This window comes from Procambarus clarkii, chromosome 57 (genome assembly GCF_040958095.1).
Source record: "Procambarus clarkii isolate CNS0578487 chromosome 57, FALCON_Pclarkii_2.0, whole genome shotgun sequence".
Taxonomy (NCBI): Eukaryota; Metazoa; Arthropoda; class Malacostraca; order Decapoda; family Cambaridae; genus Procambarus; species Procambarus clarkii.
The window spans coordinates 11,246,653-11,269,910 of record NC_091206.1 but is presented as its reverse complement, the minus strand read 5'-3'; the positions used below and the strand labels follow the sequence as shown (position 1 = coordinate 11,269,910).

General features: G+C 47.9%; 1 pseudogene; it reads left to right on the top strand.

Annotated features, from left to right (window-relative positions):
• The first annotated feature begins 1,191 nt into the window (after positions 1-1,191).
• LOC123744921 (polyadenylate-binding protein 2 pseudogene) lies at positions 1,192-2,292 on the top strand (annotated as a pseudogene).
• Positions 2,293-23,258: the final 20,966 nt, after the last annotated feature.

The following is a 23,258-nucleotide window of genomic DNA, read 5'->3' as shown; positions in this document are numbered from 1 at the left end:
TCATCGGCAAATTTGCAAATGTTGCTACTCAAACCTGAATCTAAATCATTTATATATATTATAAACAACAGAGGTCCCAGGACAGAGCCTTGAGGCACTCCACTTACAACATTTTCCCACTCTGACTTGATTCCATTTATACTAACTCTCTGTTTCCTTTGGTATAGCCATGCCCTAATCCAGCTTAATATAGCACCCCCAATACCATGAGACTCTATCTTTTTAATCAGTCTTTCATGTGGCACTGTATCAAAAGCTTTGCTAAAGTCAAGGTATACAACATCGCAATCCTTACCACTATCAACTGCCTCAACAATGCTAGAATAAAAAGATAACAAATTTGTTAAACATGAACGGCCATTTATAAAACCATGTTGCGACTCAATTATTAATTTATGTTTTTCAAGATGAAGACGAATTTTATTTGCTATTATAGATTCGAGTAACTTTCCCACAATAGACGTTAGGCTAATTGGTCGATAGTTAGACGCAAGTGATCTATCTCCTTTCTTAAAAACTGGTATCACATTAGCAACTTTCCAAAACTCTGGCACTCTGCCTGACTCTATTGATTTATTAAATATGGTTGACAGTGGGTCACAAAGCTCCTCTTTGCATTCTTTAAGCACCCTGGCAAACACTTCATCCGGCCCTGGGGATTTGTTTGGTTTGAGTTTTACTATTTGTTTAAGAACATCCTCCCTGGTAACTGCTAAACTCGTCAACCTGTCCTCGTCCCCACCCACATAGACTTGTTCGGCTGAAGGCATATTGTTAAGTTCCTCTTTAGTAAATACAGATACAAAAAATTTATTAAAAATACTACTCATCTCTTCATCACTATCTGTTATTTGACCTGTCTCAGTTTTTAATGGACCTATCCTTTCCCTAGTCTTAGTACGATATAACTGAAAAAACCCTTTAGGATTTGTCTTTGCTTGCCCTGCTATGCGAACTTCATAGTTTCTTTTTGCTTTCCTTATCTCTTTTTTAACATTTCTAACCAGTTGTACGAATTCCTGTTCTAAAGTGACCTCCCCATTTTTAATTCTTTTGTACCAAGCTCTCTTTTTACCTATAAGGTTCTTCAAATTCTTTGTTATCCACTTTGGGTCATTAGTATTCGATCTATTCAATTTGTATAGTATACTACGTTCGATTGTTTCAAGCGCGGGTTGGACAAGTATATGAGTGGGATTGGGTGGTTATAGAATAGGAGCTGCCTCGTATTGGCCAATAGGCCTTCTGCAGTTACCTTTGTTCTTATGTTCTTATAGGTTAGACATATGAATGAGTTTGGGTATGACTCTTAATAAGACATGAATAAACAGCAGCTCCAACGTATTGGCAAATATCCCTTCTGCAGTTTCCTTGATTCGTTTATTCTTAAGTTTTAAGTTACGTCTGCAGGTTTTACAGAATTATGTACTCCCACATCGAGCAATAAACAAGTAGCGGTTTAACCACGTCAGGTGTACGGGAATATATGGCCTTCTGCCCTCTGCATAGGACCATTCTCCACACAGCTCAGCCAGAAGCAACACCTCGGGTCTGCCACCAGCCGCACTACTCTCTACAGCTAATCACGACGCTATCTCATATTTTGTTTACTCACCAACCTCATCATCAACAGGGCATTTGTCACTATTCGTTGTCATATCCCAGTCATCTCTATTTCCTGTGACGATGGAAAATGAAGAACTGATTTATGATAATGTTTACAGTAGCGGCGAAGACGAGAACTCTGAAGGTGGAGGAGAGGAGGACACGTCTGTTGAAACAAAACTGTTGGAAATTAAAGCTAATATCAGAAAAATGGAAGAATTGGGGATGGATTCACCTCTAGGCACTGCAGGAGCAACAGTACCAATCCAGATGTCTGCTAAAGAAAAGATAGAAGTCGATGGTCGCTCCATATATGTGGGTAATGTTGACTATGGGGCGACAGCAGAAGAACTTGCTCAACACTTTCATGGATGTGGTCCCGTTAAAAAAGTTACTATTCTTTCAAATAAGTATACTGGCCACCCCAAAGGCTTTGCATATATGGAGTTTGGAGAAATAGACTCAGTTGAAGTGGCCATGTCACTTGATGGCTCACTCTTCAGAGGCCGACCACTGAAGGTAAGGCCTAAGCGTACAAACCTGCCAGGTATTACCACCAGACATCGACCTCCACGTGTCATGAGAGCTGTCGTCCGTGGGCGAGGACGCTTTTATTCTGGATATCGACCAATGAGACCATACAGGAGCCGGAAGGTCTTCTACAGCCCTTATTAATGGTCATACATTGCATGGAAGATTCCTACTTCCACTATTGGTTTACTAAACGATATTAGAATTAGAACTCAAATACAATACAATTATTTTTATGTCAATAATTAATAAAAATTAATTAAACATGTTTTGTTTCACATACCAATTATAATTAATAGAATGTTAATAAATAGATGTAAACGCATCCAATTTATCCTACAACTACAGTTGTTGTTTTCGATTCAGTTATTCAGAATATAATTTCCATGTAGTAGGGGCTATAGTGAGCTCGTAATTGAGTTCGGTTAATCACAATAAGCTTGTTACTGTGATATCTGGGTCATAGTTATAAATAAAGGCAGAATTTCCTTCTTTTTGTACTGATTTAAGCTTTTGTTGGAATTACGTATTCTTGGTGGTGGATATAGAACGGAATAATGAAACGGAAGCTTGAAAGACGAGTACCCAGTGGCATGTTCGTACCATATAGCAGTGGATCGTCCTTCTGCTACTTTAGCTCTGTGGCGACGTTTGATAGTTGTGAGTATTTTCTTCCCAATATGCTCCTTAATCTGTGAAAAACTTAGATATTTTAACCTTTACAACACAAGGTAGAGCAGTGGTAGTATTTGCTAGTCTAACATTTCATTACCATCCATGCCAGTGTGACTTGGTATCCAATTTAGGGTGATTGACAGCATTAAATTGTGGGCTTCTTTTCCTAGATGTAGTATTTCTGTGATGGGTTGTATATTATCTCTGTGCTGGCTGGATAACAATGCCTGGAGCGAAGATTTAGAGTCGGTATGAATGATGACATCATGCAGACGAGGAGTCACAACAACGTGACTCGCTCGTCTGTTGTGTTGTAGTATTGATGTTATATTGTTATTGATTACCCTAAATGTTGTGCAGCTTATTATTTTGACTTGTTTGTGAATATATGATGCATGATCTTGTTTTGCAGTCCATCCAGGATGGTTATCTTGAGATGATTTCAGGGCTTAGTGTCCCCGCGGCCCGGTCCTTGACCAGGCCTCCACCCCCAGGACGCAGCTCGTGACAGCTGACTAACTCCCAGGTACCTATTTACTGTTAGGTAACAGGAGCATCAGGGTAAAAGAATCTCTGCCCATTGTTTCTCGCCGGCGCCCGGGATTGAACCTGGGACCACAGGCTCACGTTCTGTCCGCTCAGCCGCCGGCTGAGCGGACAGAACGCTCACCTGTCATATAAGGATGTGTACACCTGTGCCACCGTGTACCATCTCTTGCGATGGAGGGATGTTATGACCCCACATACACCAAGTATAATATACAATACACAAACACCAAGTCAATAAATTCAATTTTAATAATAAAAGGATAGACTGGGAGAAAATAAACTTTCAAACATTCAATGGGAAAATGTTCTAAGAAATAAAAATCCTACACAAGGAATAGAAAAAAAACTTACTTCTGAGACGAAGAAATTAATGGAAATGCTTCAGCAGACACGACTTTCCATACAAAGAAGGAATAATTTAAACAGAGAGATTGAAGAAATCGAACAGAGACTGAAGCATTCATATCAGACTGAAGAAAGGCAACTGGAACAGAAAGCAATTCAAGAAATAAAGAAAAACCAAAATATTTATTCACATATTCTAAATTAAAAACAAAAACCACTGCCAGTATTGGACTTATTCGTATTAGTGAAGGTTCATACACTGAGGATGACAAAGTAATTATCGAAATGCTAAAAAAACCTTATGAGGACATGTTTAGCACTCCGTAACACAGCATGAAAGTGGAAGATCCGGGCAACTTCTTTATGCGTGATATCCAAACACTTGTAAATATAACTGATATCAACACGAGCGTGGCAGATTTTGAAAGAGAAAATTGACAATATGCCTATGCACCCAGCCCCGGGTCCAGACTCATGGAATTCAATATCAATAAAGAAATGCAAAGTGCCAGTAGCACAGGCACTCAGTATAGTGTGGAGGAAGAGTATGGACACGGGGGAGATACCAGATGCGCTGAAAGCAGCAGACATTGCCCAAGGGTGGGAGCAAAGCATTGACGAAGAAATATAGACCAGTTGCACTAACGTCCCACATAATAAAAGTATTTGAGAGAGTAATCAAGAGTCAGGTCACTAGATTCATGGAAACCAATGACTTCCACAATCCAGACCAACATGTATTTAGAGCAGGAAGATCATGCTTCACACAGCTACTTGACCATTACGACAAAATCAATGAGGCATTAGAAGAAAAACAGAATGCAGAGGTTGTATACACAGGTATTGTATACACTTTGCAAAGGCATTCGACAAATGTGATCATGGAGCGATAGCACACAAAATGAGGTCAATGGGTAAAACTGGTAAAGTAGGACGCTGGATACTCAATTTTCTGTCAAACAGAACACAAAGAGTAACAGTCAATCAAATAAAATCGAGTCCGAGCGCAGTTTAAAGCTCTGCACCTCAAGGTACAGTCCTTGCACCGCTGCTGTTCCTTATTTCCATATCATATCAGATATAGACAAAACTACAAGTAACAGCTTCGTGTCATCCTTTGCAAAAATCAGCATGAAAATTACCTTTGCTGAAGACATTGAAAAACTACAAACAGATATTAACAAAGTTTTCGATTGGGCAGCAGAAAATAACATGATGTTTAACAGTGATAAATTCCAGGTACGGTAAAAATGAGGAGCTGAAACATAATACAGGGTACAAAACACAATCGAATCTGCCCATAGTAGGAAAAGAACATGTCAAGGAGTTGGGAATAATGATGTCCGACGACCTAACGTTTAGGGAGCATAACCAAGCAAATATTGCGTCAGCCAGAAATGATAGGATGGGTTACAAGAACCATCGAATCCAGAGATCCCATCACAATGGTTGTACTCTTCAAATCACTTGTGTTGTCCCGTCTTGAGTACTACTCAGTGCTCACTTTTCGTTTCAGAGCAGGAGAGATTGCCGAAATAGTGGGAATACAGAGAACATATACGGCACGCATAGACGAGATAAGGCACCTAAATTATTGGGATCGTCTCAAAGCTCCAAATGTACTCACTAAAAAGAGACGAGAGTGATACCAAATAATATACACATGGAAAATACTGGAGGACCAATACAGGGTGGAGGTGGGAGTGTGGAAGTGTGAGGATGCAGGGTGGAGGTGGGAGGGTGGAAGTGTGAGGATGCAGGGTGGAGGTGGGAGGGTGGAAGTGTGAGGATGCAGGGTGGAGGTGGGAGGGTGGAAGTGTGAGGATGCAGGGTGGAGTTGGGAGGACGGAGGGTTAAGGTTTGGGGATGCCGGGTGGAGGGTGGAAGTGTGAGGGTCGGGTCCAGACAGACACACGGTGATGGGGGCCTTAATACGTTGATGCGAAAGTTTGGTAACTTCCTCTTAATTTCCTGCGTTCAGTCGACCGTAAAGGAAAGTTGATTGTCAACAGCATCCATTGGTAGTGAAGTCAGAGTACGTGTACTCACCTATTTGTACTCACCTATTTGTGCTTGCGGGGGTTGAGCTTTGGCTCTTTGGTCCCGCCTCTCAACTGTCAATCAACTGGTGTACAGATTCCTGAGCCTACTGGGCTCTATCATATCTACATTTAAAACTGTGTATGGAGTCAGCCTCCTCCACATCACTGCCTAATGCATTCCATCCGTTAACTACTCTGACGCTGAAAAAGTTCCTTCTAACGTCTCTGTGGCTCATGTGGGTACTCAGTTTCCACCTGTGTCCCCTTGTTCGCGTCCCACCAGTGTTGAATAGTTTATCCTTGTTTACCCGGTCGATTCCTCTGAGGATTTTGTAGGTTGTGATCATGTCTCCCCTTACTCTTCTGTCTTCCAGCGTCGTAAGGTGCTTTTCCCGCAGCCTTTCCTCATAACTCATGCCTCTTAGTTCTGGGACTAGTCTAGTAGCATACCTTTGGACTTTTTCCAGCTTCGTCTTGTGCTTGACAAGGTACGGGCTCCATGCTGGGGCCGCATACTCCAGGATTGGTCTTACATATGTGGTGTACAAGATTCTGAATGATTCCTTACACAGGTTCCTGAACGCTGTTCTGATGTTAGCCAGTCTCGCATATGCCGCAGACGTTATTCTTTTTATGTGGGCTTCAGGAGACAGGTTTGGTGTGATATCAACTCCTAGATCTTTCTCTCTGTTTGTTTCATTAAGTACTTCATCTCCTATTCTGTATCCTGTCTCTGGCCTCCTATTTCCACTGCCTAGTTTCATTACTTTGCATTTACTCGGGTTGAACTTCAACAGCCATTTGTTTGACCATTCACTCAGTCTGTCTAGGTCAACTTGTAGCCTCCTACTATCGCCCTCAGTTTCAATCCTCCTCATAATTTTTGCATCATCGGCAAACATTGAGAGAAACGATTCTATACCCTCTGGGAGATCATTTACATATATCAGAAACAGTATAGGTCCAAGGACTGACCCCTGCGGGACTCCACTCGTAACGTCTCGCCAATCTGAGACCTCACCCTCACACTGACTCGTTGTCTCCTGTTGCTTAGGTACTCCTGTATCCTATGGAGTACCTTCCCTTTCACTCCACCCTGCATGTGTGTGTGTACTCACCTAGTTGTGTCTGCAGGATCGAGCATTGACTCTTGGATCCCGCCTAAATAAATATATATATATATATATATATATATATATATATATATATATATATATATATATATATATATATATATATATATATATATATATATATATATATATATAAATATATATATATATATATTAGTATATTTTGGTAGCAGTCTTTCCTGTAGACATATATTATTAAATATGACCGAAAAAGTAAGATTAATAATTCTAACACGAATTTTCTCAATCTTTCGTACAATACGCTTCACTGTTGGAGGTAAATCAAAAATCACTTCTCCAAAATTCATTTTTATTTCTAGTCTGACGCGACACGGGCACGTTTCGTAAAACTTATTACATTTTCAAAGACTTCACAAATACACAACTGATTAGAACGTATCTCTGATTTTATATCTACATTTGAGTGAGGTGGGAAGGGTGATGTGGCATTAACACAAGACAGAACAGGAGGGGATATTAATAGGGTATTAAAAGTATCAACACAAGACAGAACAGAAACAATGGGTATTGAATAGAAGTGTTTGTAGAAAGCCTATTGGTCCATATTTCTTGATGCTTCTATATTGGAGCGGAGTCTTGAGGTGGGTAGAATATAGTTGTGCAATAATTGGCTGTTGATTGCTGGTGTTGACTTCTTGATGTGTAGTGCCTCGCAAACGTCAAGCCGCCTGCTATCGCTGTATCTATCGATGATTTCTGTGTTGTTTACTAGGATTTCTCTGGCGATGGTTTGGTTATGGGAAGAGATTATATGTTCCTTAATGGAGCCCTGTTGCTTATGCATCGTTAAACGCCTAGAAAGAGATGTTGTTGTCTTGCCTATATACTGGGTTTTTAGGAGCTTACAGTCCCCAAGTGGGCATTTGATATGACCTTTTGGAAGGGACATTAGCCGATCGCGGATTGGCCGACGTGGGTCGCGGGCGACCAATCAGGGCCCGCCATGACGTCACCGAGTGCCCCGGGCGGCGCCAACGTCAGAGTTGTTCTGACCTTGGAAGCGACAGGACACGCCTTGGTCTGCTCTCAAGGATTGGAGGCTCTGCAAGCTTTATTCAGTGGATTGAACTAGCCATCGCAGCCCACCATAGTTATTGGAGACCCTGCGCTTCTGGGAAGCAAATAAGGAACCAAGTTCATTGAGCAGAGAAGTGCCAAACTTGGAAAATAGTCGGCGACGACGCTGGGCGGCGCCGCTGGCTGGACGTTGAGGTCTGGAAGGTGCGGCGGGCAGGCCTGCTGTGACCGGGTCACATCCACTGAGAATCTTGGAAGGACGACACCGTGCCTAGGACAAGGAGCAACGCCTTGTGGGAGAGGCGAGTGTGGGGAGAATAGTGATTAGCTCAGCGCCCATCGATGAACCAGGATTGGGGCAGCTGAATCTCAGGGATTGGAACGGCGACGACGCGAAGGCTTCACGACACCTGAGGACCTGTGGAACGTCCTGGATCGTCAAGGATCGACCCAAGGAAGCGTGGGAACCTCACACCATCGAGGGACAGGCGTCGTGAGCCAGGAATGTAAGGTAGATCATTTTCCCTCCCATTACCCCTTGTATGAGTAGGCTAGTTAGGCCACAATATTTACTTGTGTATGTGGCAGCAAGACTTTATTACATTAATAGTAGAATAGGCTGCAAGGCAGCTTGTGTCCAGGACTGCCAGAGAGGACAGTGTGTATGGATGGCAGGACAGTGAAGAAGAGGCGCCGACGTGGTGAAGAGGCCCTCCTGTGAGAGTGTGAGACTCCTGTCTTTCTACCCAGTTGAAGGAGGGTTGGAGGTCGTGGAAGAAGAGGCTGACGATCTCCAGACTCATTATCCATATTTCCATATTCATGTATTACTTGTGATTGTGTGTGTGTGTTCATGTAATTTGCATCAGTAAATCCACACATTTTATCACTGTGTTTGAGTGTGCCTCCATTTATGATATTTCTCTATGAGCATACATTTCTGGCTACAAACAATATATAATACACCCACTGAACTGCATTGCTGGGGTGCAGATATAATAACCCAGCTGGCGACCTTGCTAAGAGGAAGATAGAGACGACAGGCGGGAAAGGAGTTCCTGCAACCTTTTTTTGTCTGGCAGGCAAGACTCAGGGAGGTTATGGTTATAGGTAAGCCTGAGTCTTCCTTCACTCCCCCACGGGTCTAGGCCGGAACTGTTAACAGCAGTTTCCCCGTGTTTGACTGAAGGGCTTCCAGGGTGAATCAGTGGCACCCCTTTGTGGTGGAAGCAAAGACCTGCGGAGGTGGGCATTGTTGGTCCTCTCTTGTGTGACCAAGGAGACTCCGGTGAATCCAGGGAGTCGGAGGGGCTGAGTATTTGGGCCTTTGAGCCCCTAGCAGCCGAGTGTTAGCAGAGCCCCGGACCACCCACCCCCACGTGACAATATATATATATATATATATATATATATATATATATATATATATATATATATATATATATATATATATATATATATATACATATACATATATATATATATATATATATATATATATATATATATATATATGTATATATATATATATATATATATATATATATATATATATATATATATATATATACATATATATATATATATATATATATATATATATATATATATATGTATATATATATATATATATATATATATATATATATATATATATATATATATATATATATATATATATATATATATATATATATATATATATATATATATATATATACTACTAGGTATATATATATATATATATATATATATACTACTAGGTATATATATATATATATATATATATACTACTAGGTATATATATATATATATATATATATATATATATACCTAGTAGCCAGAACACACTTCTCTGCCTACTATGCAAGGCCCGATTTGCCTAATAAGCCAAGTTTTCATGAATTAATATATTTTCTCTATTTTTTTTCTTATGAAATGATAAAGCTACCCATTTCATTATGTATGAGGTCAATTTTCTTTCATTGAAGTTAAAATTAACGTAGATATATGACCGAACCTAACCAACCCTACCTAACCTATCTTTATAGGTTAGGTTAGGTTGGGTAGACGAAAAAGTTAGGTTAGGTTAGGTAGTCGAAAAACAATTATTTCATGAAAACTTGGCTTATTAGGCAAATCGGGCCTTGCATAGTAGGCTCGATCTTTCGTACGTTTCTTTTCACTGTTGGTGGTAATTCAAAAATCAATTCTCCAAAATTCATTTTTATTTCTAGTCTGACGCGACACTTGAGCGCATTTTGTAAAACTTATTACATTTTCAAAGACTTTAGTTTACACATACACAACTGAATAGAACTTACACATCTTCGATTTGTTTATATCTACATTTGAGTGAGGTGGATGGGGTGAGGTGGTATTAATAGGGTATTAAATTCCTAAACACAAGACAGAACACGAAACAATGGGTATTGAATGGAAGTGATTGTAGAAAGCCTATTGGTCCATATTTCTTGATGCTTCTATATTGGAGCGGAGTCTTGAGGTGGGTAGAATATAGTTGTGCATTAATTGGCTGTTGATTGCTGGTGTTGACTTCCTGATGTGTAGTGCCTCGCAGACGTCAAGCCGCCTGCTATCGCTGTATCTATCGATGATTTCTCCTTGTTTACTAGGATTTCTCTGGCGATGGTTTGGTTGTGGGAAGAGATTATATGTTCCTTAATGGAGCCCTGTTGCTTATGCATCGTTAAACGCCTAGAAAGAGATGTTGTTGTCTTGCCTATATACTGGGTTTTTTGGAGCTTACAGTCCCCAAGAGGGCATTTGAAGGCATAGACGACGTTGGTCTCTTTTAAAGCGTTCTGCTTTGTGTCTGAAGAGTTTCTCATGAGTAGGCTGGCCGTTTTTCTGGTTTTATAGTAAATCGTCAGTTGTATCCTCTGATTTTTGTCTGTAGGGATAACGTTTCTATTAACAATATCTTTCAGGACCCTTTCCTCCGTTTTATGAGCTATGGAAAAGAAGTTCCTGTAAAATAGTCTAATAGGGGGTATAGGTGTTGTGTTAGTTGTCTCTTCAGAGGTTGCATGGCGTTTCACTTTCCTTCTTATGATGTCTTCGACGAAACCATTGGAGAAGCCGTTGTTGACTAGGACCTGCCTTACCCTACAGAGTTCTTCGTCGACTTGCTTCCATTCTGAGCTGTGGCTGAGAGCACGGTCGACATAAGCGTTAACAACACACCTCTTGTACCTGTCTGGGCAGTCGCTGTTGGCATTTAGGCACATTCCTATGTTCGTTTCCTTAGTGTAGACTGCAGTGTGGAAACCTCCGCTCTTTTCCATGACTGTTACATCTAGAAAGGGCAGCTTCCCATCCTTTTCCATCTCGTAAGTGAAACGCAGCACGGAACTCTGCTCAAATGCCTCCTTCAGCTCTTGCAGATGTCTGACATCAGGTACCTGTGTAAAAATGTCGTCAACATACCTGCAGTATATGGCCGGTTTCAAGTTCATGTCGACTAAGACTTTTTGCTCGATGGTACCCATGTACCCACTTGAAACCGGCCATATACTGCAGGTATGTTGACGACATTTTTACACAGGTACCTGATGTCAGACATCTGCAGGAGCTGAAGGAGGCACTTTTTTCTGAAAGTTCCCTTCCCTTCAAAGTTTGGAGACTAGGAAGCCCCAGTCAGTGGACCCAAGCAGCCGCACTGATACTAGAGATGTCAAGGCAGATTAGTTAACTGCTGGGGAGTACATGGAAACAAGGCTTAATAAGTGTTAGAGCACCAAGAGCTCTTTTGCTGATAGTCTGTGGCAGAGGCGAACGTTGGGCTGGGTCGTGAGGATGCCCTGCCGGCAACGTTCAGGCACATCAAGCGAGCTGCTGTGACCGGGTCAAGTCCAGTGGAAGATCGAAAAGCGTACACTGAACCAGACTACAGGCTTGTCTACATTTCCAGTGTGGGAGGAGGGAGACGACGTGCGCAGGGACCTGTCTTCAGTGCCAAAGAGGAAGAAGACCTGCCTTCAGAGCGTGAGCACGGAGAGGACGCGCTTCTTCAAGTCATCTGAGGACCTTGTGTGTACCGGACCTTAATCAACAGAGGACTGACCACCAGGACAGGGGACCTCAGCAACCATCGTCAGAGGATACTTCTACTTTGTAGCAGAGAGAATTAAGGCAGATAAATTCCCTCCCATTACCCCTTGGTTTAGGTGAGCTAGAGAATCATTCATATCATGATCATTGTCTTTATTATTACCACATTATTACCTCCAGTGTGGTAGGATTAGGCTATGTGCCAGGTTACTCATATATACATGAGTTAATATATATATGTGCACAGGTGTAGTGACATTTTGTGGCAACTAGAAGAATTTAAACATTTAAATCGTCCAGCTGACTGTGTTGCCAGAGGTGGAGTGAGGAGTGTTGCTGCCGTCTAACAGTTCTACATATATTATTCACCTTATGGATTCATGTAGTTTTCTCCAGTAAATTCGTTGTTATTTTACCATTGTGTTTGAGTGGGCCTTCTATTTCTAGGGCAAGTTGAGTAAATTGCTTAATATTGCACTGAATTATATCTGGCATTGAGTCCTTAGCTTATGATAATTAACAAGACCACTGAGAAGTGTTGCTGGGACGCGAATACAAGCACTCCCAGCTGGCGATCTTGTTTGAGAGGGTGAAGTGGCAAGAATTTACCTGTGTATTTTACCAGTGTTACGGGAGGCAAATTCAGCCGAGAGTGACAGACGTAAGGTTGGATTTCCCCACTCGCTAAGGGTGCAATGCTGGGGCATAGGTAGTGCCTCAGTCCTTGGTAGACTGGGGGCTCTCAGGGTGATCAGTGGCACCCAGGTACTGAGGAGTAAAGACCCGCGGGAATAGCCCTAACTATATAAGGAAAGGGAAACCGTAACCATATGGACTCTAAATCTTCGCTTCAGGCATTGTTGTCCAGCCTACACAGAGATAATATTCAACACATCACAGAAATCCTACTTATAGGAAAAAATGCACACAATCTATAGCTGTCAATCACCTTAAAACAAGTCACCACACCAAGTCACATTGGCATAGATGGCAATGAAAAGGCAGACTCACTAGCAAAAATTGCCACTGCTCTAGCTGATGTTCCGGTTAAAATACCTACAAGTTTTTCACCGATTAAGGAGCAAATCAAGAAGAAAATACTCCCAATTATCTACAGTCGCCACAGAGCCAAAGTAGCGGAAGGAAGAGCCACTGCGATGTGGTGCGAACAAGCCACCGGATACTCCTCTTTCATACCTGGCAAAAGGATATCCAGAGACATTGGAGTAGCTATACACAGACTCAGACTTGGTTACAGGTGCTGCTGGGAGGTAATAAACCCAATAGTTAAAAATTGTAATTTCTGTGGAACAGATGCAGAGATGTCACTATTGCATTACTTACTGGTATGTGAAGCCCTGCGCATCAAACTCAACATTCATCCAACGAGAGCAGCTGCATTAAATGCAAATTTCACAGCGACTACAATGATTAGAAAAGCAGAAGCGAAAAAGAAACAGGAAAAAAAACCCACATCCATTTAAAACTTTGACCCAAATATCACAGTAACAAGGTAATCGCGAATACCTATACCCAATTACGGGCTCACCATAGCCCGTGCTACATGGATATTTCGTTCTGAGTAGCTAAATCTAAAACAACAACAACAACAACAACAACCCACTCACTACCTCTCACATTAGGTCACTACCCTATATAGATTGGCGCTTTCTCCTGATAGTTCCCTTCCTTTCTCACTTCCTTTCACAGTCTCTAACAACCTCTCACAATTTCCCATAAATCTCTCATTTTCTCTAACAATCTCTCACCACCTCACACAATCTCTTATCACCTCCAACAAAATCTCGCCATCTTTCACAATCTCTGACCAAGTTTCACAATTTCTCCACTTCTTAATCGTTCCCTTTCACAACTGTCTCTAACTGTCACCTTACCTCACTCATATTATGGTATTATTCATCACCTCTCACCACATTCATCACCTCTCACCACATTCATCACCTCACACCACATTCATCACCTCTCACCACATTCATCACCTCTCACCACATTCATCACCTCAGACCATATTATTCACCTCTCACTATACTCATCACTCCCACCACATTCATCACCTCTCACCACATTCATCACCTCACACCACATTATTCACCTCTCACCACATTCATCACCTCATACCACATTCATCACCTCTCACCACATTCATCACCTCTCACCACATTCATCACCTCTCACCACATTCATCACCTCTCACCACATTCATCACCTCACACCACATTCATCACCTCTCACTACATTCATCACCTCTCACCACATTCATCACCTCTCACCACATTCATCACCTCTCACCACATTCATCACCTCTCACCACATTCATCACCTCTCACCACATTCATCACCTCTCACCACATTCATCACCTCTCACCACATTCATCACCTCTCACCACATTCATCACCTCTCACCACATTCATCACCTTACACCATATTATTCACCTCTCACTATACTCATCACTCCCACCACATTCATCACCTCTCACCACATTCATCACCTCACACCACATTCATCACCTCTCACCACATTCATCACCTCTCACCACATTCATCACCTCTCACCACATTCATCACCTCTCACCACATTCATCACCTCACACCACATTCATCACCTCTCACCACATTCATCACCTCCCACCACATTCTTCACCTCTCACCACATTCATCACCTCTTACCACATTCATCACCTCTCACCACATTCATCACCTCTCACCACATTCATCACCTCACACCACATTCATCACCTCTCACCACATTCATCACCTCTCACTACACTCATCACCTCTCACCACATTCATCACCTCTTACCACATTCATCACCTCTCACCACATTCATCACATCTCACCACTTTCATCACCTCCCACTACATGCATCACCTCTCACCACATTCATCACCTCCCACTACATTCATCACCTCTCACTACACTCATCACCTCTCACCGTATTCATCACCTCTCACTACACTCATCACCTCTCACCACATTCATCACCTCCCACCACATTCTTCACCTCTCACCACATTCATCACCTCTCACCACATTCATCACCTCTCACCACATTCATCACCTCTCACCACATTCATCACCACACACCACATTCATCACCTCTCACCACATTCATCACCTCTCACCACATTCATCACCTCACACCACATTCATCACCTCTCACCACATTCATCACCTCTCACTACACTCATCACCTCTCACCACATTCATCACCTCTTACCACATTCATCACCTCTCACCACATTCATCACATCTCACCACTTTCATCACCTCCCACTACATGCATCACCTCTCACCACATTCATCACCTCCCACTACATTCATCACCTCTCACTACACTCATCACCTCTCACCGTATTCATCACCTCTCACTACACTCATCACCTCTCACCACATTCATCACCTCCCACCACATTCTTCACCTCTCACCACATTCATCACCTCTCACCACATTCATCACCTCTCACCACATTCATCACCTCTCACCACATTCATCACCACACACCACATTCATCACCTCTCACCACATTCATCACCTCTCACTACACTCATCACCTCTCACCACATTCATCACCTCCCACTACACTCATCACCTCTCACCACATTCATCACCTCCCACTACATTCATCACCTCTCACCACATTCATCACCTCTCACCACATTCATCACCTCCCACTACATTCATAACCTCTCACCACACTCATCACCTCTCACCATATTCATCACCTTTCCCAATACTCATCACTCTCATCGCATTCATCAGCTCTAACTATATTCATCACTCTCACCATACTACTCTCTTATCACATCCCACCACTCATAGCCTGTCTCCCATTCTGATAAATTGTTTCCACGTCCATCAATAACTCAGATTGAAAATTTCCAGCGTTATATAATAAATCTAAATTTAATTTATTTACATTTAGTTGACTACCATTTTTTTATATTTTTGGGAGTTTATGATTACATTCATTTTCTTCACCCAGTACACTTGGTGAGTATGGAGATTAGGGAGGGAGGAGGCCCGGAGGAGGAAGGGAAGGGAGGGATGTAGAAAGGAAGAAAGGAAGGAGAGAGGGATGTAGAAAGGAAGGAGGGGGATGTGAAAAGGAAGGAGGGAGGGAAGGGAGGGATGTAGAAAGGAAGGAGGGAGGGAAGGGAGGGATGTAGAAAGGAAGGAGGGAGGGAAGGGAGGGATGTAGAAAGGAAGGAGGGAGGGAAGGGAGGGATGTAGAAAGGAAGGAGGGAGGGAAGGGAGGGATGTAGAAAGGAAGGAGGGAGGGATGTAGAAAGGAAGGAGGGAGTTGTAGGATGGTTGGCTGAAAATTTGAATTTATTGTAATGTGTTACAATCCCGCAATCTTTTTGTAACATTACTCAATATTCTGAGAGATTCATCCTCCCCCACAGCCAGTATAAAGGACATCCAGAGAGTAATTAATTAATTGTCACATATATAAGTTTTTGTAGCAACCTAGGATAAGGACTCATCCTCGTGGCTGCTACTGATCTTCTTCCTGATATATCACGATAATGTGATTTCGTTATGCTCTTATGAACAAAATACTCCACTTCCTTTTGAGTTACATAGATCTCTCAGTACCTGATAGCTATATATTCATTTTTATATATTGCAACTACCAGATTTGTTTAAACTTGGAACAGTATCTATGTTGAGGGCATCTTATTTTATTGTTAGTATTTCAAACGGGTTTCACGCAAACACTGTCGGAAATTTCGCCACGAATATTTATAGAACTTACGTACTGATACCTAGGGTGAGTATGTTGCTCTACTATTGGCGTCATCAAAGCGAATACCGCATCAGAGAGACACTGGGATGACTCAACTGACCGATCACGTGAGTCACTCGTGAACAAGTCTGTCTTAACACTTTCATAGACAACCAATGACAAACATGGCTTTCAGAATACTGCCGATTGCAAGGGGAAACAAGGGAGTCCCTTCCAGATACTCAGACAACAATATAATGGCTTGCACAATCAACAACATTAATACCTGCTTGATACCTGCTTGATGGGGTTCTGGGAGTTCTTTTACTCCCCGACCCCGGGGATGGAGTTGAGGTGTGGAGGAGGAGGGAGAAGAGGTGTGGAGGAGAAAGAGCAGGGAGTAGAGGTGTGGAGGAGGATGGAGTAGAGGTGTGGAGGAGGAGAAAGAAGAGGTGTGGAGGAGAAGGAGGAGGGAGTAGAGGTGTGGAGGAAGAGGAGTAAGTAGAGGTCTGGAGGAGGAAGAGGAGGGGGGGGTCGGGGATGAGGAGGAGGAGGGGGTTGGGAGTGAGGAGGAGGAGGGGGTTGGGGGTGAGGAGGAGGGGGGGGTCGGGGGTGAGGAGGAGGGGGGGGTCGGGGCGTGAGGAGGAGGGGGGTCGGGGGTGAGGAAGAGGAGGGGGTCGGGGGTGAGGAGGAGGAGGAGGGGGTCGGGGGTGAGGAGGAGGAGGGGGTCGGGGGTGTGGAGGAGGAGGGGGTCGGGGGTGTGGAGGAGGAGTGGGTCTAGGGTGAGGAGGAGGAGGGGGGTCGGGGGTGTGGAGGAGGAGGGGGGTCGGGAGGAGGAGGAGGGGGGTCGGGGTGAGGAGGAGGAGGAGGGGATACGTTTAGTCATAACGAACGTTGTCACTGATTGCAAAAACTTACTAGGTACGTTGTGGCAACCTAAAATTGTTTGCTGGGGATGAGCCGCAAGATGACCCACTGGCTGGGAGCCGGTCGGCCGAGCGGACAGCACACTGGACTTGTGATCCTGTGGTCCCGGGTTCGATCCCGGGCGCCGGCGAGAAACAATGGGCAGAGTTTCTTTCACCCTATGCCCCTGTTACCTAGCAGTAAAATAGGTACCTGGGTGTTAGCCAGCTGTCACGGGCTGCTTCATGGGGGTGGAGGCCTGGTCGAGGACCGGGCTGCGGGGACACTAAAGCCCCCAAATCACCTCAAGATATAATAGATATATACCATGACTGTGCCCCCGTGCTGGCTCCTGAGTCCCACCATGACTGTGTCCCCGTGCTGGCTCCTGAGTCCCACCATGACTGTGCCCCCGTGCTGGCTCCTGAGTCCCACCATGACTGTGCCCCCGTGCTGGCTCCTGAGTCACACCATGACTGTGTCCCCGTGCTGGCTCCTGAGTCCCACCATGACTGTGTCCCCGTGCTGGCTCCTGAGTCCCACCATGACTGTGTCCCCGTGCTGGCTCCTGAGTCCCACCATGACTGTGTCCCCGTGCTGGCTCCTGAGTCCCACCATGACTGTGCCCCCGTGCTGGCTCCTCAGTCCCACCATGACTGTGTCCCCGTGCTGGCTCCTGAGTCCCACCATGACTGTGCCCCCGTGCTGGCTCCTCAGTCCCACCATGACTGTGTCCCCGTGCTGGCTCCTGAGTCCCACCATGACTGTGTCCCCGTGCTGGCTCCTGAGTCCCACCATGACTGTGTCCCCGTGCTGGCTCCTGAGTCCCACCATGACTGTGTCCCCGTGTGGGCTCCTGAGTCCCACCATGACTGTGTCCCCCTGTGCTGGCTCCTGAGTCCCACCATGACTGTGTCCCCCGTGCTGGCTCCTGAGTCCCACCATGACTGTGTCCCCGTGTGGGCTCCTGAGTCCCACCATGACTGTGTCCCCGTGTGGGCTCCTGAGTCCCACCATGACTGTGTCCCCTGTGCTGGCTCCTGAGTCCCACCATGACTGTGTCCCCGTGCTGGCTCCTGAGTCCCACCATGACTGTGTCCCCGTGCTGGCTCCTGAGTCCCACCATGACTGTGTCCCCCGTGCTGGCTCCTGAGTCCCACCATGACTGTGTCCCCATGCTGGCTCCTGAGTCCCACCATGACTGTGTCCCCGTGTGGGCTCCTGAGTCCCACCATGACTGTGTCCCCCTGTGCTGGCTCCTGAGTCCCACCATGACTGTGTACCCGTGCTGGCTCCTGAGTCCCACCATAACTGTGTCCCCCGTGCTGGCCCCCGAGTCCCACCATGACTGTGCCCCCGTGCTGGCCCCCGAGTCCCACCATGACTGTGCCCCCGTGCTGGCTCCTGAGTCCCACCATGACTGTGCTGGCTCTTGAGTCCCACTATGACTGTGTCCCCGTGCTGGCCCCCGAGTCCCACCATGACTGTGCCCCCGTGCTGGCTCCTGAGTCCCACCATGACTGTGTCCCCGTGTGGGCTCCTGAGTCCCGCCATGACTGTGTCCCCCGTGCTGACTCCTGAGTCCCACCATGACTGTGCCCCCGTGCTGGCTCCTGAGTCCCACCATGAATGTGTCCCCGTGTGGGCTCCTGAGTCCCACCATGACTGTGCCCCCGTGCTGGCCCCCGAGTCCCACCATGACTGTGTCCCCGTGTGGGCTCCTGAGTCCCACCATGACTGTGTCCCCCGTGCTGGCTCCTGAGTCCCACCATGACTGTGTCCCCCGTGCTGGCTCCTGAGTCCCACCATGACTGTGTCCCCGTGCTGGCTCCCGAGTCCAACCATGACTGTGTCCCCGTGCTGGCTCCTGAGTCCCACCATGACTGTGTCCCCCGTGCTGGCTCCTGAGTCCCACCATGACTGTGTCCCCCGTGCTGGCTCCTGAGTCCCACCATGACTGTGTCCCCGTGCTGGCTCCTGAGTCCCACCATGACTGCCCCTGTGTGGGCTCCTGAGTCCCACCATGACTGTGTCCCCGTGCTGGCTCCTGAGTCCCACCATGACTGTGTCCCCCTGTGCTGGCTCCTGAGTCCCACCATGACTGTTTCTCCGTGCTGGCTCCTGAGTCCCACCATGACTGTGTCCCCGTGTGGGCTCCTGAGTCCCACCATGACTGTGTCCCCGTGCTGGCTCCTGAGTCCCACCATGACTGTGCCCCTGTGCTGGCCCCTGAGTCCCACCATGACTGTGTCCCCGTGCTGGCTCCTGAGTCCCACCATGACTGTGTCCTCCTGTGCTGGCTCCTGAGTCCCACCATGACTGTGTCCCCGTGCTGGCTCCTGAGTCCCACCATGACTGTGTCCCCGTGTAGGCTCCTGAGTCCCACCATGACTGTGTCCCCCGTGCTGGCTCCTGAGTCCCACCATGACTGTGTCCCCGTGCTGGCTCCTGAGTCCCACCATGACTGTGTCCCCCGTGCTGGCTCCTGAGTCCCACCATGACTGTGTCCCCGTGCTGGCTCCTGAGTCCCACCATGACTGTGCCCCCGTGCTGGCCCCCGAGTCCCACCATGACTGTGCCCCCGTGCTGGCCCCCGAGTCCCACCATGACTGTGCCCTCGTGCTGGCTCCTGAGTCCCACCATGACTGTGCTGGCTCTTGAGTCCCACCATGACTGTGTCCCCGTGCTGGCCCCCGAGTCCCACCATGACTGTGCCCCCGTGCTGGCTCCTGAGTCCCACCATGACTGTGTTCCCGTGTGGGCTCCTGAGTCCCGCCATGACTGTGTCCCCCGTGCTGGCTCCTGAGTCCCACCATGACTGTGCCCCCGTGCTGGCTCCTGAGTCCCACCATGAATGTGTCCCCGTGTGGGCTCCTGAGTCCCACCATGACTGTGCCCCCGTGCTGGCCCCCGAGTCCCACCATGACTGTGTCCCCGTGTGGGCTCCTGAGTCCCACCATGACTGTGTCCCCCGTGCTGGCTCCTGAGTCCCACCATGACTGTGTCCCCCGTGCTGGCTCCTGAGTCCCACCATGACTGTGTCCCCGTGCTGGCTCCCGAGTCCAACCATGACTGTGTCCCCGTGCTGGCTCCTGAGTCCCACCATGACTGTGTCCCCCGTGCTGGCTCCTGAGTCCCACCATGACTGTGTCCCCCGTGCTGGCTCCTGAGTCCCACCATGACTGTGTCCCCGTGCTGGCTCCTGAGTCCCACAATGACTGCCCCCGTGTGGGCTCCTGAGTCCCACCATGACTGTGTCCCCGTGCTGGCTCCTGAGTCCCACCATGACTGTGTCCCCCTGTGCTGGCTCCTGAGTCCCACCATGACTGTGTCCCCGTGCTGGCTCCTGAGTCCCACCATGACTGTGTCCCCGTGTGGGCTCCTGAGTCCCACCATGACTGTGTCCCCGTGCTGGCTCCTGAGTCCCACCCTGACTGTGCCCCTGTGCTGGCCCCTGAGTCCCACCATGACTGTGTCCCCGTGTGGGCTCCTGAGTCCCACCATGACTGTGTCCCCGTACTGGCTCCTGAATCCCACCATGACTGTGTCCCCCGTGCTGGCCCCCGAGTCCCACCATGACTGTGCCCCCGTGCTGGCCCCCGAGTCCCACCATGACTGTGCCCCCGTGCTGGCTCCTGAGTCCCACCATGACTGTGCTGGCTCTTGAGTCCCACCATGACTGTGCCCCCGTGCTGGCCCCCGAGTCCCACCATGACTGTGCCCCCGTGCTGGCTCCTGAGTCCCACCATGACTGTGCTGGCTCTTGAGTCCCACCATGACTGTGTCCCCGTGCTGGCCCCCGAGTCCCACCATGACTGTGCCCCCGTGCTGGCTCTTGAGTCCCACCATGACTGTGTCCCCCGTGCTGGCTCCTGAGTCCCACCATGACTGTGCCCCCGTGCTGGCTCCTGAGTCCCACCATGAATGTGTCCCCGTTTGGGCTCCTGAATCCCACCATGGCTGTGCCCCCGTGCTGGCCCCCGAGTCCCACCATGACTGTGTCCCCGTGTGGGCTCCTGAGTCCCACCATGACTGTGTCCCCCGTGCTGGCTCCTGAGTCCCACCATGACTGTGTCCCCCGTGCTGGCTCCTGAGTCCCACCATGACTGTGTCCCCGTGCTGGCTCCCGAGTCCAACCATGACTGTGTCCCCGTGCTGGCTCCTGAGTCCCACCATGACTGTGTCCCCCGTGCTGGCTCCTGAGTCCCACCATGACTGTGTCCCCGTGCTGGCTCCTGAGTCCCACCATGACTGCCCCCGTGTGGGCTCCTGAGTCCCACCATGACTGTGTCCCCGTGCTGGCTCCCGAGTCCAACCATGACTGTGTCCCAGTGCTGGCTCCTGAGTCCCACCATGACTGTGTCCCCGTGCTGGCTCCTGAGTCCCACCATGACTGTGTCCCCCGTGCTGGCTCCTGAGTCCCACCATGACTGTGTCCCCGTGCTGGCTCCTGAGTCCCACCATGACTGTGTCCCCCTGTGCTGGCTCCTGAGTCCCACCATGACTGTGTCCCCGTGCTGGCTCCTGAGTCCCACCATGACTGTGTCCCCGTGCTGGCTCCTGAGTCCCACCATGACTGTGTACCCCTGTGCTGGCTCCTGAGTCCCACCATGACTGTGTCCCCGTGCTGGCTCCTGAGTCCCACCATGACTGTGTCCCCGTGTGGGCTCCTGAGTCCCACCATGACTGTGTCCCCGTGCTGGCTCCTGAGTCCCACCATGACTGTGCCCCTGTGCTGGCCCCTGAGTCCCACCATGACTGTGTCCCCGTGCTGGCTCCTGAGTCCCACCATGACTGTGTCCCCGTGCAGGCTCCTGAGTCCCACCATGACTGTGTCCCCGTGTGGGCTCCTGAGTCCCACCATGACTGTGTCCCCCGTGCTGGCTCCTGAGTCCCACCATGACTGTGTCCCCGTGCTGGCTCCTGAGTCCCACCATGACTGTGTCCCCGTGTGGGCTCCTGAGTCCCACCATGACTGTGTCCCCCTGTGCTGGCTCCTGAGTCCCACCATGACTGTGTCCCCGTGCTGGCTCCTGAGTCCCACCAAGACTGTGTCCCCGTGTGGGCTCCTGAGTCCCACCATGACTGTGTCCCCGTGCTGGCTCCTGAGTCCCACCATGACTGTGCCCCTGTGCTGGCCCCTGAGTCCCACCATGACTGTGTCCCCGTGCTGGCTCCTGAGTCCCACCATGACTGTGTCCCCGTGCTGGCTCCTAAGTCCCACCATGACTGTGTCCCCGTGTGGGCTCCTGAATCCCACCATGACTGTGTCCCCCGTGCTGGCTCCTGAGTCCCGCCATGACTGTGTCCCCGTGCTGGCTCCTGAGTCCCACCATGACTGTGTCCCCGTGTGGGCTCCTGAGTCCCACCATGACTGTGTTCCGCTGTGCTGGCTCCTGAGTCCCACCATGACTGTGTCCCCCATGCTTGCTCCTGAGTCCCACCATGACTGTGTCCCCGTGTGGGCTCCTGAGTCCCACCATGACTGTGTCCCCGTGTGGGCTCCTGAGTCCCACCATGACTGTGTCCCCTGTGCTGGCTCCTGAGTCCCACCATGACTGTGTCCCCGTGTGGGCTCCTGAGTCCCACCATGACTGTGTCCCCCTG